The 17,540-nt window shown below is 38.4% G+C and overlaps 1 protein-coding gene across 5 annotated transcripts in view; it reads left to right on the top strand.

The window, feature by feature from the left end:
- The first annotated feature begins 289 nt into the window (after positions 1–289).
- fam110b (family with sequence similarity 110 member B) overlaps positions 290–17,540 on the top strand; it is a 61,615-nt gene continuing 44,364 nt past the window's right edge. For 2 of the 5 annotated variants that reach the window (XM_088642396.1, XM_088642401.1), the window contains exons 1-2: positions 318–437; positions 3,664–3,773. The gene's annotated coding sequence lies outside the window, so the exon portion shown is untranslated. Of the gene's footprint in view, positions 438–3,663; positions 3,774–17,540 lie in introns of all 5 variants that reach the window. The other 3 variants (XM_088642393.1, XM_088642399.1, XM_088642394.1) reach the window with 2 other exon arrangements.

Here is a 17,540-nt window from a genome sequence, read left to right as displayed (position 1 = left end):
AAAAAACCCATTAAATCGCTACTACCAAAACCAGTTCGTTTTAAAGATTCGTCTGGCTGTATAAATAAGAACTCGGCCCCTTTAAAACAAACTGGGACTAATCATTTTTGGTTTGTAGGGAAGACCGGCTTCAATACCACGCGCAATTGCATATAGGGCTTCTAAATTAAAAGACGGAAATCTGTGGCATGCAATATACAGTAAAAATATACAAGTTCTTTAACATATTTTACTATCACGTTGATATTTAATAAAATGATCAAGACTCATTTGAAAGCGTTTCCCCTTTGTCCTCATAAATCTTAGGAGCAGATCCTGACGGTACAGATTGAATTAGTCCTCCGCAATTTGAGAGATAGCAGCACAGAAGTAGACAACGTAGTGTTTTGTAAGCGCATCGTATTGCTTCTGTGCGTTATAATCACAAGGTTAATAAGGTAAGCCAATATACCCAGTTTATATTTTTAATATTTTGCAAAAACACAATGCCACGAGTACATCACGCTCGACATTGATAAAATTAGCTTATGAGATCATATTCACTCTTGCTTTTGTTGAATGTTGCTGTTTGCCATAGAGAAGTGGTTTAATGAGAATTGTAGCACCACTCATTTCATTAAAAAAAACTTTATTTGATTCCGAATTTGTCAGATTGACATTTTTTTGCATGATCTGTTACTGGGTTTCCATAGAACATATTCCCTACTATCAACCTCACTATTTTTATTTTTTAAAATGTATTTGAAGTGGATCTTAATTTTTAATGACAAAATGTTAAATACAGTTGTAATCTACGTTGTAACACACTCTACCGCACACACCGAATTTCTGTAATGTATTGTGCCTACTCTGCTACATGTAGCATCGAGCTGATAACGATAGGTTGCTATATTTGTAAATTATTGTTTTGAGCAGCAAATGCCAACTGTTATTTCAGACGAAGATAGAAATTCGGTCTTAACTGAGGGTGGTTCTTCAAAGTCGAATCAATGTGGCATAAAGCTAACAATGCAAGGAAGTTTGGTTTAGTGTTCCTGTCAGCAGTATTTCGCGGTCTGCGTTGTAAATGGCTTAGCCTCATCTCTGAAAACGTACTGTAGATGTTCTGGCAGGGCAGACGGGCTAAGCGATAATTTTCGGTAAAAGAGAGAAGACGAGAACATTTAGGTGAAGACGGTTATAAAGTAGTCTTTCTAAGAGATGACATCCGTTATGAAAAATCAAATTTACTTTTTATAAAAGGCGTTAAATCTCGAATCTAAACGTTCTTAAAATTATGTATGTAGTGTTTTTTTAGGACTTTCTTTTCTAAATAGTTAACTGGTACTGTGTAGGTAATCTATTAAGAACAGTTAGAAATGAGAGGAGTCCATTCGGTTCATCTAGCCCCTTTAGTAATTACTGTAGTAGCTAATTGGCCCAAGGATGTCCTGCAGCTGTTTCTTGAAACAAACTGGTTCCTGAAGTCCTCTGCATTGGCATTGCTGAATAGCTTGTTGCTTACTCCCACAACCCTTTGCATAAAGAAGTGCCTGCAGTTCTTGTTTTTAAATGTGCTTCCGCATACGGTAGCTTTTACTTTTGTCCTCTGGGTCACGTTTCAGTGTTCATTCTGAGGAAGTCCACTGTGTTGACTATGTCAGTGGTTTTGAGAATTGTGAATGTTGTGAAGTCCCTTTGTTCAAGACTAAAAGGTTCAGTTCTTTTAACCTTAGTATAGGAAATTTCTTTTAGTCCTGGGATGTATCTGGTTGTTCTCTGGACTGATTCCAGAGTAGCAATATCTTGATGCAACATGGCGACCAAAATTGTACACAATATTCTAAAACGTCTGCAGTAATCTAGTGCATTGTGCAGTTTTAACGTTGATTTAAATTAGGAAGAGCAGTGAACCTAGTATAGATCCCTGATATACTCCATTAATTACATTTCCCATTCATTCCTTGTATCTAAATCTGTATTAATTGTCTCCAAATGCCTGTTGTCTGACACTTTATCTTTTATGAGAAACTTTCAGAAGCTTCTGAACATGTAAATAAAATGTATTGTAATCTCTTTGAGTTTTTAGAACTGTTGTTACGTGATGCAAGAGCTCTTAACAGGTAGTTAAGCAAGACCTAAGTTTTGTAAGTCAGTGTTGGCTATTTCCTAGAATATTATTTTTATTTAGGTGATCCTCTGGTTTAGTACTGTTTCCATAACCCTGCATGTAATGGATGCTGGACTTATTGGTCTACAATTACTTGGTGCATTTTTGTTACCATTATTATGGGTGGCCACTATGTTAGTAATTCTCCAGTCTGTGAGTATTACCCCTGTCTTACTGATGATATCACATGCAATGCATTTTATGCACTGGACCTTATGATCTTGGGCCACTAAGTGATCTAATTTCACTCTTTGGGTTCACTCAAGGTTACTGCACAGCTGCAGTGACCAGACCAGGCTGGGCCCCTTACTGAAAACGGGGCCGAACTGGTTTGTTCAGAATCATGTACCTGGCATCACTAATTGAGGAGTGGGAAGGTGTGTTTGCAGAGAAGAACCATGGCCAACTAAGAGTCATCTAATGTACAGAACCTGAAACACTCTTCTTCTGCTATGAAGAGGGTTTCATGTAAGAAATGTGGTGAAGTAAAGCTTCAAATATGGAATATGTCACATTAAGCCACTATGAGCTAGAGATCTAGGATAAAAGAAAGATGAAGCTAATTTTTCATTTTACTCCTTATTTGTATGTTTGGAAGGTAACATGCGTTCAAAGAGCTTTGGGTTTTGAGGATATACACTGCCATTCAACTACTGTACATCCATCCCTGTGGCATACAGACGTGGTAAAAATGTTTGAAATAAGTTGGGGAAAAAATGTCAGAGCAACATTACAATGTTAATTTAACAAGAGGTCAAAATAAATGTGCTTCATTAATTTGGCACCAGATGACAAATTGTAGTCATTTTGGCAGTTGTGTACATGTTGACTAATTTATTTTCTCCTTCACGTTTCCTGGTTAAAAACAATGTATATTATAATCTCGCTTTCATGGAGTAAATTATTGGAGTGATATAATGGGTCCCTTTCTTTTGTCAATGATGCTGAACTAGGACAGCTTTCCTTCTGGGAGATTAATCTGTTGACATTATTGGCAAAGGTCTCAGACTTCAGCCATTCCTTATTTCTCACTGTTGGCTCCTTTGTGTAGATATGTTATAGCAATGAGCTGAAAAAAATAGTGAAAGACAATTTCATATTTTGGGACTAAGATTGGCAAGTAGAATATCTGATTGCTTGAAGAAAAATGAAATCTTTTTAGAAATCTGTGCTGGTTAGTGAGGTATAGTTATCAACACTACAGTGTGTGCTACCATTTGTCCAGTTCTGAACTTTTTAGGAAAGACTTTCTAGACAAGAGTCATTAAAGCATTGTGAGTTTAATAATTACAAACCAAACCAGCAAATGTTTATTTTAAACCTAATTGGACCAAGAGTCCTTGCTGGGGCCCTGGATTCAGTTCCAGACCTCGTGTGTTATCTGCGTGGAGTTTGTATGTTCTCTCTGTGCTCACATGGGTTTCCTCCTGGTGCTCCGGTTTCCTCCCACACTCCAAGGGCATCCTTGAAGGCTCCACAGCCAAAATGTTGTGTCTCTTTTCCCTTCCTTTCAGCGTGGAATAAACCTTGAGCTGTGCCCCTGCGGTCCACGCATGCTGATGCAGCTACTGTACCTGCTCGAAATCCTTGAAGGTTAACAGCTCCTGGGAAAATTGGCCCTGGTGTGACTGTGTGTCTCTCTGTGTGCCCATGGATGGACTGTGTCTCATCCAGGTTGTATCCTGGATAGGCTCTGGCTCCCTCACACCCTGGATTAGATGAAGCAATTAGAAAATGGACTGATATAGAGTTGGCCCAGGAGTACAATAAAGTCCTGTTGGCTTTCCGAGATGGCACCCTTTGATTTTTCACAATGACAGAGCCAGAAAAAAATGAATTGTGGTTGAAATCATAATTAAGGAGATTTCTGTGTAGTAAAAGCTGTTTGTACAGTGAATATGAGTTAACCACAGGTTGACTTGCCTGTCTGTTGAGCAGACACTTCGGCCAGACATGACTGAAATGCATTGCCAGAATTTTTACACAGCAAATACTGTTAAACTATGAACATGAATAACAGTTCTTGCATTTTTACGAAGCGGGACATTTTTAAATTTGTCATGAATAGACGAGATCTTGTGATACTGAAATGATTTGAAGAAGCAGGAGATAAGTCTCACTCAAAATACTGTGCGATATTGTGTTGTACACTGACTGTTTTAATTAAATGCCTTTATCAACGGTAAAGTAGATGGCATACATGCAAATTGAAAGAAATAACTAATTCATCTGATTATACAAGGATTCACTGCACAAGAAACAAAGTCTTTGTTAAGCTTAACATTGATACAGGATTCAGTACAAAGACTGATTTGTTTGATCAGATATAACTTAATTAAAGGGAAAAGTAAGTCTGAGAAAATCTCTGCATTTTTTACATTCTTAAGATATGAGAAGCCGAAACACATGGCAAAGCATGATTGTAATTAAAAGCGGTTAAATAATTTTCATTTATGCTAGCCATTCATTCAGCAGCAGTATCTGAACCAGTTTCATGCAATTATACGGGTGAAAGGCTTTCAAGAAAGTGGTGAGCTTCAGTCCTTTACAGAATACTGAAAAGTAGTCTGATCAGAACGTGTTGTCCTTCGCATTAATAAACTACTCGATATACTGTACCTGACATCACAACAGTATGGAAGCAGCAGAAGATTTCGGTGCCATTTGCTTATTAGAATCTTTTACAATGGACAAAGTCATATTTAAGGTAATTACTACAAAGGTTTAATTCCAAAAATTAGTCCTTCCCAAAGAAAGGCATTGTTGTGATTCTAAGTAATGTTTTTCAACATTCATTTTTGTGCAACATTTTTAAGTACTCAAGCTATTGATAGTGCTCACTGAAAAACGAAGAATAATTAGGTTGTCAGGATGAAAATCACCTTCTAGCTTTGAGAAAAAAAATGCAATTATTACTATTTCCCTACTTCTTTTCTTTTTTGGGGTTGCTTGATGGGCCTGAAGTGTAGATTTGAGAATGCTATCATTTGTATTGCCTAGAATCCTTGTGAATGAGGAAATCAGTTCCAGATGTAGCAATTAACGTTGCTGGCATGTTCCACAGGCAGTGTTTTAGACGAGCTTTGTATCCCTTGGCAGAAGTGATCCAGCTAGATCAGTGACTCTTAGTCCTTTTCCTGAGGGACTGCCATGTGGTTGTGCTTCTCCTCAGTTCTTGAACACAGGTCTGTTTTTAATCCTTCTTTCAGCTCTTGCAAAGTTTTATTGGGATTGTAATTGGCATATCAACGCTGTGCCCGTTCCTGGGTTTCAGAACAACCTTAACTCAAGCGAAAAGTTAACCCACAGATGAAAATACATTTTAATTGCAGGAGTGTCTTATATTGATCATTTCCACCTGTGTCCTTTCATCATGAATTCATTGCCTGTTATGAGCTTTTTAGTTGGAAATAAGGGAGCAAATAGTAACTAGCAAGCTGAGGTGAGACTCTGTTAAGTTCTCTGTGATGAGGTTATTAGTTGGAACTAATACACTTTAGGGTATTATTATTGTGTGCATGGTTAATTGAACACCAGTGGTTAAGGGCCCTATTGGAATAAAAACCAGCTGACACAATTTTCCCTCGGAATCAGAAATGAGAACTACTGTGTCAGGTGGTGTGTAATACCATGTTCTCCTCACAGTGCTTCTTATTTTCGTCATTTTTAGCTGTTAAATACAGTAAGTGCTGCAGTGGGAAAGGTGTGTCACCCGTAACTGTCACCAGAAAGTTAACATCTTTGTGGGTTAGGCTTGTGAGGGTAGAAAGCAGAGCTATTTCTCTGCAACAGCTTACCTGATGCGTTGTTGTCTTCCTGTGAATATTAATTATCTGACATTCTCATCAGTAACCCCAGTTCCTCTTCTCTACATCACGGATAGATATATCATGTACCTACTGTACGTCATTGACTCTATTTTGTTTCCAATACTGGCTCCATATGTTGGATTCTTGCACAGAGTGGCGTTTAAATAGTGGAAATCATAGCCTGTACCTACTTCAGCCCCCTCTGTGTGTGTGGTAAGACATTACACAAATTTAATACAGCTTAAAGATAGTATTAAATTAAATGTGGTATTGCAGTTATTCTAGTGCTTCTACCTTCTGTCTTGCAGATCTTGGGTCATGGGTTGAGCTTTGGACTGGGCCACCTTTGGTGTGGAGTTTGCGTGCTTTGCCTGTGTTTGATTGGGTGTTTGCTGGATACTCCGGTGTCTTCTGTCCTTACATGGTAACATGCTGACCAAGAAAAGTGGTGTCTCGAAATGGACTGGCTTCTGTGACAGACAGAGGTTTGCCTCGAACTTAACAGTCGTTAGTGATTGCACCCATCCATCTTTATCAGGCAATTCTGGTTCTCTGTACAGAAGCTTAGCACAATTGTACAATAAAACTGTGTTGCAGCAGAGCGATTGAATAACAGTAAACACTGAAAATAAAACTGTTTATCCTGGCCAGAGTGAAAGGACATTCTTCAGCCATTCCCAAGGTTTCAGGTTTTGTTTTCTGTACTAAATCAGACAGTAATTGACGTATTAAGAGCTAATAACATGGGGGGGGTATCCAAACGTGCCCTTAATATTTTTAAAAACTCTGGTAAACTAGAAGTGAATGAGCCTCAGGATATATTGTAAGAAAGATTACAAACACAGAGGTGTATCAAAATGGGCCATGTGGCTCATGTTTAGCATTTGATATATCTTCCCTTAGATACCTCTTTACTTGTTTTTTTAACTGGACTGTTTTTGTACTGTAATTTTTAGATGACACAATTACAGTATGTATCACTGTCAGTGCTTGTAACTTTCAAAGCGCAGGGTGCTGCGGTGCCTTTTAATTTTTGAAGAACAGTCTTGTTAAAATCAAATAACTTGAGCATGTACAGCAGTAACAATTTTTATATTTACATTGAGAGATTCCACTTAAAACGTGATCTGGATGATTGATGGTGATGTAAAAGAGTTTGTTTTATTTCAAGAGGGATTCCCAGGCACACAGACGGGTTTTTTTTCTTGTGAAAGCCGGGGGAGGGGTATCACTGGTTGTGCATGTCAGATTTTAGTTTCAGCCCTCTCTTGCCCTCATTGGATTTAAAGTAGAACAGCAGGCTGGTATTATAAAGCAGTTTGGCACAGAAGGGCAGTGGATAATTATGAGGAAAACCATTCCTATAGGGATAATACTCTGAATGTCCCCTGTCCCTCAGGGCTTTGAATGTCAACACCAATCTCTTTAGGGACAGGAGATCTAGAACTAATACAAGCTAAACAGAAGGTCAGCTCTGTGCATTCTTTGCATATATTTCACAAGTGGACATTGTTTTTTGTGTTGACAAACTTATTAAAATATTCCTACATTTTAAAAAGTACTTAAAGTACAACCTGTTGAGCTAAAGTCATTCGGTTTCTTATCCAGTCCTTTTCCTCTGTTTTTAGAAGATTGTAAGAGTATAATAGGGATGACCTTTACAGTATATTACAGATTTTCTTGAAGTGACGCCTTATCAGAATCTAATGATGCCTTTTTTGTTACAGAAAATCGCTATGAATTACTGTGATACCTTTTTTATGTAGTCATTTTTAGCATTAGTTCAAAAAGGTTGAGGGGAAGTTTAGTGTATAACAGGTCAGCAAGTTTCAGTAAGTGCTGTCATACCTAGTTTATCTTGGTTACACTCAGTATAAACTCTGGGGGAACTTTTATTTCTGGTAATGTTTTCACACGGCAAAATAAACCTCAGATCTCCTACACATTATTTCTACAACCCCCCTGAGCAGGACTCCTTGATTTACGTTTTGAAAACTGCATTGTAACAGCAGTTATGGTCTTCGCATGTAGTGTCAAGACGTGAACAGTAGTGAGTTTGTAAAAGGAAAAAAGGCTTGACAGCTGGGTTTATTCTGTAAGGATTTGCATGAGCTTTACAGAATGCATTTTTCCATCTACAAACAGACATGAGAAATCAATGCAAACTCTCCACAAAGGGGTTTGTGTGATAAATCTATGCATACCTAGAGTATGGCTTGAAATGTAAACCAGACATATGCATGGCCATTGCAATCCTGTCCTAGTATTTGCGTTAGCTTTTGATATCAGGGAGAGAGGTTGTTTTTTGTCTTATTTTTTAACTGTAGAGCATTGCCTGTTAATTTATTCTTCCGATTACATTATTACTGTATTCTCCTCCAAATCTGTATATACATTTGTAAATACTGATATAATGGTCAGGATACATACAGTATACATTCCATTCAACTTCCAGTTGATTAACTGTCCGGTCATTTGTTAACATGAATACATTTCATTAACATTACAATTCAATTCTGTATATTGCATGTTTGTGAAGCTGCAGTGATGTAGAGTATATATGTCTTTTTAAAATATAGTCATCTGTTGAAAATCCTTACCCCAATAGTACAATCTAAATTTGTAAGCGATCATTGCTTTAAAATTAGTAACAGAATTTCTAACACTTATTGTCCTCTTTTGTTTTCTTTTTTTTTTTTTCCAATGTGGATTCCCTGGTGGGATTTTGAGGCCATCTGTCTCATTCTTCAAATAATTAGGAACTAGACCTCTTACAGCTTGAAAAATAAGATCTGACCCTCAGGAGGCCAGACAGCAGCATCTGCAGAGATACAATACGACCACATCAGTCAATTTCCCTTATAAAGCTGTTGGAACTACTGGCCTTATATACAAGTATGTTCTGAAACATTTGTGTTGTGTGATGCCATTTTTAGAAAGGGTAATTTTGTCTGGTGTCCAATCTTTTAAAATATTTAAATTCAGAAATCACTGTTGTTCTTCTCATATGCCCATCAAATAATAAAATGTAGTCTTGTAGTTTTAGCCACATGTCGAGACAGAGCTGCAGAAATGCAGCATCAGCATTGTTCTTGTAAATAGACAAGCAGGGATCCCAATGATTTTTTTCTTGTTGCTTTGCTTTCTTTTCATTGAGCTATTTGCATTTTTAATCAGATGAAGTCACGTTTTCAGACTTACAACGTCTTTGATGAATCGGTTTTGCTGTAATGGTTGGTCAGTTTGATTTGAATGCAAAAAAATGTTCTTGATGTCTCCGTGGGTTAAATAATAAACCCAAGGCAGCAGCAGTGTTTACAAAAAAATAAAAAAACTGCAAAAAGTGTGGCTGAAGCTTCTTTTAGTATGCCAATGAACCAGCAGTCAGGCACTATAAGTCCTTAAGAAAAAACACCTCTGAGCAGTTGAACCCAAAGGTACTGTAACACAAAGGAGGGTGTTGTATTAATGTACAAATAAGAAGGTAAAACCTTACACCGAATTAAAGTAGGAGGTAAAACTCCCCCATAGTTAGGAATGAAAACTAACCAAGCTGTGCAAAGCTTCTTTGTTTCTCTGGCACAATGAGATAGAGGAGCAGTGAGCAGGCACTTCACAAATGAATATTTATTTGAGACACTTAACTACAAAATACAACAAACTGCTGTTGGACAGCACTGTGATTCAGTGGGTAGCACTGCTGCGATGCAGCACTGGGGCCAGGAGTTCAATTATTGGGGTGCTATCTGTGTGGAGTTTGGATGTTCTCCCCATGTTCGTGTGGGTTTCCTCTAGGTGCTCCACTTTCCTCCCGCAGTCCAAAGACATGCTGGAGCCCTGCTGTTAGTCCCTGTGTGTGTTTGTGTCTGTGTGTGCCCTGTGATGGACTGCCATCCTGTCTAGGGTGTATCCCGCCTTGCATCTTTGCCAGGACAGGCTCCAGCTCCCCATGACCCTGTATTGTATAAAGCAGTTAGAAGTCGGATGGGTGGACAAACTACTGTTTAGAAATTCTTTCCAATCACTGAGAGACCTGGAGTCTGGCCTTCTGTAGTCTAAGTCTAAAGCTCATCTCATTCAGACCCTCAAATTTGGGCCTGTTTTGATGCACACAAACAAAAAGTAATCATGTCGTGCAATTTCCAGTATTTTAATTTCTTATGTCACTATACATTATATTTTTTATATTTCCCGGTAAGTCCTCATTTTACCTCTCCAGGCTGTGGTTATACTGAACATTGTGTCATTCAAAGAGCAAAGAAAAAATGTAAGTCTTATTCTGGTGCACTCAAACAACAGCTTTGGACTTTCTTACTCCTTTGGACCTGTATTCAGCCCTGAGATTTGATCCCGTTAGCACAGCACAGCCACACTGAGTTATATTGTGTATATTTTATAGTGTTAACCAATATCTTTTTTATTTTTTTTAATCATGCACTTGTACCTAAATGAAAAGCCTAACCACTGCCACTGTATTTATCCCACAATCCTTTGCTGATGTCACCCAGGAGATGTGCAGACCACACAGTTTGGGTTCTCACAAGCTAAGCAAGGCTGACTGGCCAGTAGTAGGACCTCTCAGGAAAATGCAGTGGTGTATTGGTGGGCCAGTAAGTGGCGCTCTTCCGTCTGGACAGGAATTTCCAAACCAGTGTCCCAGTATGGTGACCTGGATGCAGCAGGAAAAGCCATCCTTGTGATGAGATGTTAAACTGAGGTCATTAAAGATCTCATGGCAATGTATGGGTGTAAACCACAGTGTTAGTGCTAAATTTAACTCTAACCTTGAACAATTTGGTTGACTTTTTTTACTTATTTGTTGAAGAAAGTTCTCACTTTTGTAACTGAATTGCCATGTAGTTGGACTGCTGACGCATAATGGCTGCCATGTTTCACTGAGGTGGGTGGTGCTTTTCAGTGCTGGCTGAAGTGAGTACAATCGTACAGTATATATACAGAGATATGAGGTCTTTTAGGGCAAAAAAGCTTTCTGTAAAAGAATAATTAAATTGGTGTGTTAAAGAACGAGAGACCATTTGTCAAATGGTGTATTAGGCTGTCATGGAGGTGAAAATAGAGCACAGTTCCAATGGCTGACAATTATTCTGTGCAGCACCAATTTATTATTAGACACATGTATTTTAAAATACTAATATATCCAAGGTTACTTTAAAGAGCGATTTATATGGTACAGTAACTGTTAGAATTTTTTAGTTACAGCCACACCCTGTGAGGCAGCTCTTGAGACCGTTATTTTAGGTTTTAAGAAGAATGCTCATCTAACAGGGAGCGCTGTAGTGCTCTGTGTTGAACACACCCCTGTTCATGTGCTGTGACTCATTTTGTTCTTAGCCAGACTTCACACGATGCGCTATGTTTTGCTGGTGCTTATTGTGCTTTGTGAAACCAGGAACTTGTAAAAGGGTGAAGGCTACTCTATTAATGTTTTACAATTTAATCTCTGGTTGAAAACTGATGACATGGAGCGTACACTTTTGGGTGGATGATAAATCAGAGAATACACCCTGAGTGCAGGAGAAATCAGGCACCAAACTACTGAAAAAAGGACATTGATTTCTTTCCAAACCTTTCTGTTCAGCACAATGATTAGTGGAAATTGGTGTTCTCAATACGTGTCATACAGTGATGAAACTGTTTTGGAAAAGAAATGGAAGTGAATATGAAATGCTGATTTCCAGTCCCTACAATAAAAATTACACCTTATGTCTTCAGACAAGTTGATCATGTCTTATCTTCTGTAGTTGTAAGAAAACAAATCAAGGAGCAGTTACTTCTGTTTATTGGATTGTATTATGATTCACTGGTTTCCGTAAGTATTCGTAATCCGGTCTGTGATCCACAGAAAAATTAAAACGTTACCGTGATAAACCCTTGTAATAACTTTTATGCTGAGCTCTTGGGCATAATTAACTTGGATCACAGAAAACCAACCAGAACTGCAGCAATAATAAGTGACACTATTAAGTCAATCTGTCTGTGCTGTCTCCATCCCATGCTAATTGGAGACTGTAGACTGCAGTTCCTAGGCTGGTTTATGTCAGACCAAGATGATTACATACAAAACTTGTTTGACTGGCACAATCAGTATCAGGACTGCTACAATATTTACTGTTTTCTTACCGAATAATGCCCATTTTATATCATAGGTTAAGAAAATATCACTAAACAGAAGGCAGCCTGTTAAGGCAGTTGGTTTTCTAGACCTTGGTTTACAAAGGTGAGGTCTGCTAATTCATTTTGAATTTCTACTCATTTCCAGTGATGTCCTTTTTCTGTGAAATACACTACATGGATTCTCTGTGCATTAGGCTTAGGGTTCTTTGTCGACGTTGGCTAGATTTTTTTAATTCCCCAAAATTAGTGGAATGAATCAAGCCGCGTGCTTTTAGTAAAGAAAGTTATAATCCTGTTCCGTGCAATTAAATAGGAAAGTAAAGCCTGTTGAGATCAGGTAGTTGTTTTGTTATCTGACCAGAAGGTGGTCTTTGAGCTTTTTTATCATTTTTTCGCTTTTTAGATTTTTATTCTGTTTTCTAAAAACATCCAGACCAGCAGGTGCTATTTCCTGCATGTCAGTATGATATATTTTTCCTGCAATTTATAGTGCCCAGAATTTCAGTGGAAAATATAGGATGAGTGTTCCCTATAACCTGCTCTCAGAAAACCGTCTGCTGGTGCTGAGTTCTTTTTTCCAAGGAAGAATTGATGTTGTTTCAGTTGCACATTTCTGCTCAGCAGCACATCATTTGGTGATGTTTCTTAAACCTCTGTTTGCTTTGGCTTTTTTTTGCTACAGCAGAAGCCTAGCCATGCATTTGCTTTTGACTGCAGAGGATAAATTTATGTTTTAAAATGTTTCCTATTTCACTTTGGTTGTTAGTTAAAGGGGAGATCCAGTGCACAAGATGAATTAAACTCACTATAGCCAACTGCAGTTAAAAGAATTAGAGAATTTTATATTTGGTATGCAGAGGCAACTTGGGTGGGGGGAGATGTTGAAAAGGACAGTGCAGACCCATGAACTTCCAAGAATTGCCTTAAACAGTGTTTCTCAAGCTGTTTTTAGTACCAAGAACCAGCTCTCTAAGGTGCTCTTCCTTGGAGAACTGCTTTGGATAAAATGTGGTCCATAGCACAGCAGAACATGGAGATGGTCCAGGGACATGTTTTTCAACCACTGGGAGACACATTTCTCGGTCATAAGCATCTGCATCCGTTTTTACTTGTAAAACTGCATTTCATGTAAAAATGAGATTCTGCTAAGACAGCTTCGGGGGCAAGAGTGGGAGGGATCTGACTCAGATCCTGACAGTCCTACATCTGCGTCAGTTTTCAGCCTCGGTGATCTGTGTAGCTGGGTTTGGCAGTTTCATTTCATAGCTCCAGGTTAAATGTCTATAATCAAACAGGCCGTGGAATTAATTAAGAGATTATTCACTTCTGATATACAGTATATGACACCCCGCAAATGACATTTAGAAGCTAGTTTGGACAGATGCAGTAAAACACATTTTAAATAACCAGGCACAACAGATTTTCAATTCTGTTTATTACACCCACCAAACCGTGACAGTAAAATGTTAAACTGTTTATCTAAAGCAGGGTGCCTCCTGACAGGGCAAGTATTTCTTGTGCGTACATGTTTTATCCATTTCTAGATGAAAACAGCAAGAGAACGCATAGGTAAGATTTATGTCAACCACCACTTTTCCTCATTTTTTATATAGCGTTGGGGTGGAAAGTCTGATTAAAAATGAAAATCAACAAAGCATGTAATTTGGCCAGGGGTGCCCAAACCTTTGCATAAAACGGTACCTTTATTACTGAATCCTGTTGTAATAAGTCTCCATTTTTGAAAAATCAATACAAGGGGCCTTTTATATTTTAAAAATCAACCAGATCCATGTAAATGTACCTAGGGCAGTGTTTGTTTGCATTTCTCATCGGTCAGCGAAGAGTTTTGCTGGTCACTTGCTTCCATTCAGCAATGTTCATTGTTGCTTGTGTTGGCCAGCTATAAGAAGTGAATGAAAAAGCCCTGTAATGACTGGTATGTGGTCTTGTAGTGGAACTGATTATAATGTAGCAAAAGTGCCAAGAAAATGTTTGATTGTAATTAAAACTATTTTAAATGAGGCCACAAAAGTGAATCTACAGCTACAGAAACTGCTTTTAAGTTAACATAGGCAAAGTATAGTTAAATTGGGGAAAAAAAATTGTAGATGTGGGTGAATGGCTTTAGTTATTGTTGTTTAGACATTTTAACTGATAATATACCCTTTTGATTGAATGACAATACAATTTATCAGTCAATATTGGGAAATGTGATTTCTGTGGTGTTCCAGTAGTTGGCTTTTAGCATCCCTGTTAATTATCTTGGTTTGAGATACTGCATTGAATCATGAACATAAATGAAACCTAACAGTTTAATTTCTACTATTCCACCAGCCAGTTTCCACTGCCAAGGTCTAGTCTGTCCAGATCCCGACCCTCGTTCTTCTCCCGGTGGGTGGTGAGCATTACCAGGCTCCACCACCGTGGGCTGAGCCGGCCCGGGATGTGTGGTTGGCCTAGCCTCTCTTTGCTTGCCATTGAAAACCACCCCTACTCAGGCTCCATGGATGTGTTCTGGTGTTCATAATCCTGGCAGAGTTCTCCGGGTTTTTAAGGGAACGATCATGGGCATCTAGTTTGGATCATTCTTTGTTTGGTTACTCACCTTTGACCAATTGGCCGGGGGTAACCACAAAACTCCTGACAGCCTAGCTCTAAGGCTCCATCCTCAGGAACTCAAGCAGCTCCATCACGACAAGGGTAAAAGTGACGGAAATGAGGTTTTCCATAGAGCTCCTGGGCTTTCTCTCCATGACGGAGTGAGGAGCTCGGCAAACGCAGGAGGACCTTGAGGTAGAGTCACTGCTCCTCCTAGTCACGCGGAGGGGTGATTTTGCCTCCTGCTGGAGGTGAACCAGGCATGGCCCACTGGGAAGAGGCTCTCGGGCAGTCCCAGGGTATGCTGGAAGAATTATATCTCTTAGCATGGGAGCACCTGGGAGTCCCTCAGGGGGAGCCGGAGACTTGCTGGGTGAAGGGAAATGTGGTCTTCTCTTCTCCCCTCAGCCGGTTACCACCACAACCCTCACCAGGGGTAAGCAGTTAGGAAATGAGAAGATTTAACTCTATTTAAATAATCTATTTAACTGTGTATGCTTAATTATGCACAGAAAACATTAGGCGCCTACAGCAGTTTGGACTAAAACTGGTGATGAGCCATTCTTTTGTCGGATTTAATGGCCAGGAAAGACAATTTTTTCAGACGGAGAGTTTAACTGCCTGTGAAGGACAACTTTCTCAACATCTACAGTATGCAGTGGCAGGGCAGCACATACAGTATCCTTGGCATAAAGTCATACTGCAAGATTTTCCAGAAACAGCTCATTGACACCAGAATTTGCAGTGATGAAGCTGTTCCTAACACTGAAAAGGTTTGGTTACTTGTGTGACACACCCAACATGCCTTCTATCAGTATGTCCCAGCCCCGTGTCTTTCTCCAGGACAGAAAGAGTCAGGACAAGTTGTTGTCCTATCCACTCTTCACATTGCTGGGTAAGGGATCAGTTCTTGTTTCTTCCTTCCTTTTTTAAATCTGTGACTATCCAGATTTTCTTGCAAAAAGCTTTCTTGCAGGCATTTCAAAGTATGGCTTCTTTAGATATGAGTTATTTGAGTTATATACCATACAGTATCCCGATTTTGGGGGAAAAAAATATTTGATTTTTAGTGTCCTGGATACATTTATCTTAATTCATGTATCTGTTCAAATGAAACCATAAGCTTGTGGAAGGTAACAAAGAGACAGAAATATCTACAAGCAGCAGTCTTTGCATGTCTAAGTGCCTCAGTCCTTTTGCTCAGGGTTTTTGCATGTCAATGACAGAACTGAGTATGAGGGGCTTTGATTTACAGATGGTTGCTACTAATTGAATCATAAGATTATTTAGACATTATGCAGAATGAAGGAGGCTTAAAAACTCGTTAGCTATGGCAGTGAATGTATTGACAGAAGAGATTAATAAGAAGCTGTGTTATAAGAAGTGGGAACAGATGGCACACCCTAAAGTTTTCAATGTGAACAGTAGAAGGTTTCTGGTTGTAAACACATTTATTTTTCTAAAATTAATACAATTAAGGCATTGGACATATGTTTGCTAGCTGTATGATGACTAGAGATATTTTAATAAAAATGCCGCTGCTATGTCTGAAGTCCTGAATCTAAATAATCCAAGTTATATGTGAGTCTCTTGACATACTGTAATACAGGGCATTCATAAATTAAGGACTAGAGCACTATGAAGTTTTGAGCATTGGAACATTGTAGAAATTTAGTTTTTGTCAAACAGCTTATTTATATTTTCACTATTATTTAGCCACAACAAATGTAGAAAAGATTTCAGCCTTAACATTTTAAAGTTGTCTTAAGCCAAGAATCTTGCAAAGATAAAACATAAAGAAAGCTGCTGGCGTTAGAAAAACATTGGATGGAACACAGGAGTGAAAAACAAGCTCAAGTTGTTATGTAAGGCTTTTAAATTATAGCACACACTACTTTATAATATACTTTGTAGTTTACTGTATTTATAAATAAGGAGGTTAAGGTTAGTCTCATATATTTATTACTTAATGGTTGCACATCACTTGTTTGTTTAGGAACTAATGGAGCTGGATGAATGCTTGACCTCATTTTAGAAAAAAAAACCTACTAATTATCTTTCTCTGACTAACCAAGAAATATCAGTGTTGTCACCACAAAAGGATTAAGGAAAGTTTTCCCAAGGCAGTGAGATGAAAATGCAAGCACATCATAAGAAGGCCTTCTTTATATTTATAAAGGACTCTCTGTATAAACTCGCCACAAAACCAAAAGTGATGACAACATCAAAAGCTGCCCAGTGACGTAATTGTGTGGTTATAATTTGGCACTGTAGTTAGTACAGGATGCACTTAAGTCTGCTTGGAATAAAATTGACCATTCAGGAGGGTGTGAATAGAAATACAGTATTTCTTTCAACAGACACCTGTTTTCTTCTCTTCTTGAACTAATATATGTATGTTATTTTTACCAGAGGTTTTCTGCAAAGTATGGTTTGCCCAGAATTTCTCTTTTAATATATGTTTCTGTCATTACAGCGTGTGGTTTAAAGTTAGCTTTGTATATCTTAGTCCCTATTTTGTGAAGTGTATAGGCTTTTATTTTTCATAGAATAGAGGTTTACCTACTCACATGTATTTATGTGAGTGGTCATACAGTGTTGGATGGTAAATTGTTTGGGGTGTTTACCTAAAAATGAATAGTAGTTGGCAGAACAACTTACTGTCTTTAGCTGAATTTCAACTTCAAGTTTACTGTGTGTTTTACCTAATTTAGCTTTTATTTAAGACCTGAACCAGCCTCTGTTATGTTCTGCTGCAGAGATATAACAAAATGTTTAAGGGGTGAAAATTCCAGACAGAAATTGGCTCACTGAAGTGATCAAATATTAACTCGCTTACAGATGTAATT

The sequence above is a fragment of the Lepisosteus platostomus genome, chromosome 8, assembly GCF_059453375.1.
Source record: "Lepisosteus platostomus isolate fLepPlt1 chromosome 8, fLepPlt1.hap1, whole genome shotgun sequence".
In the NCBI taxonomy this organism is placed as follows: domain Eukaryota; kingdom Metazoa; phylum Chordata; class Actinopteri; order Semionotiformes; family Lepisosteidae; genus Lepisosteus; species Lepisosteus platostomus.
Note: the sequence above shows the minus strand (reverse complement) of the source record. Positions and strands in the feature narration are given on the sequence as shown.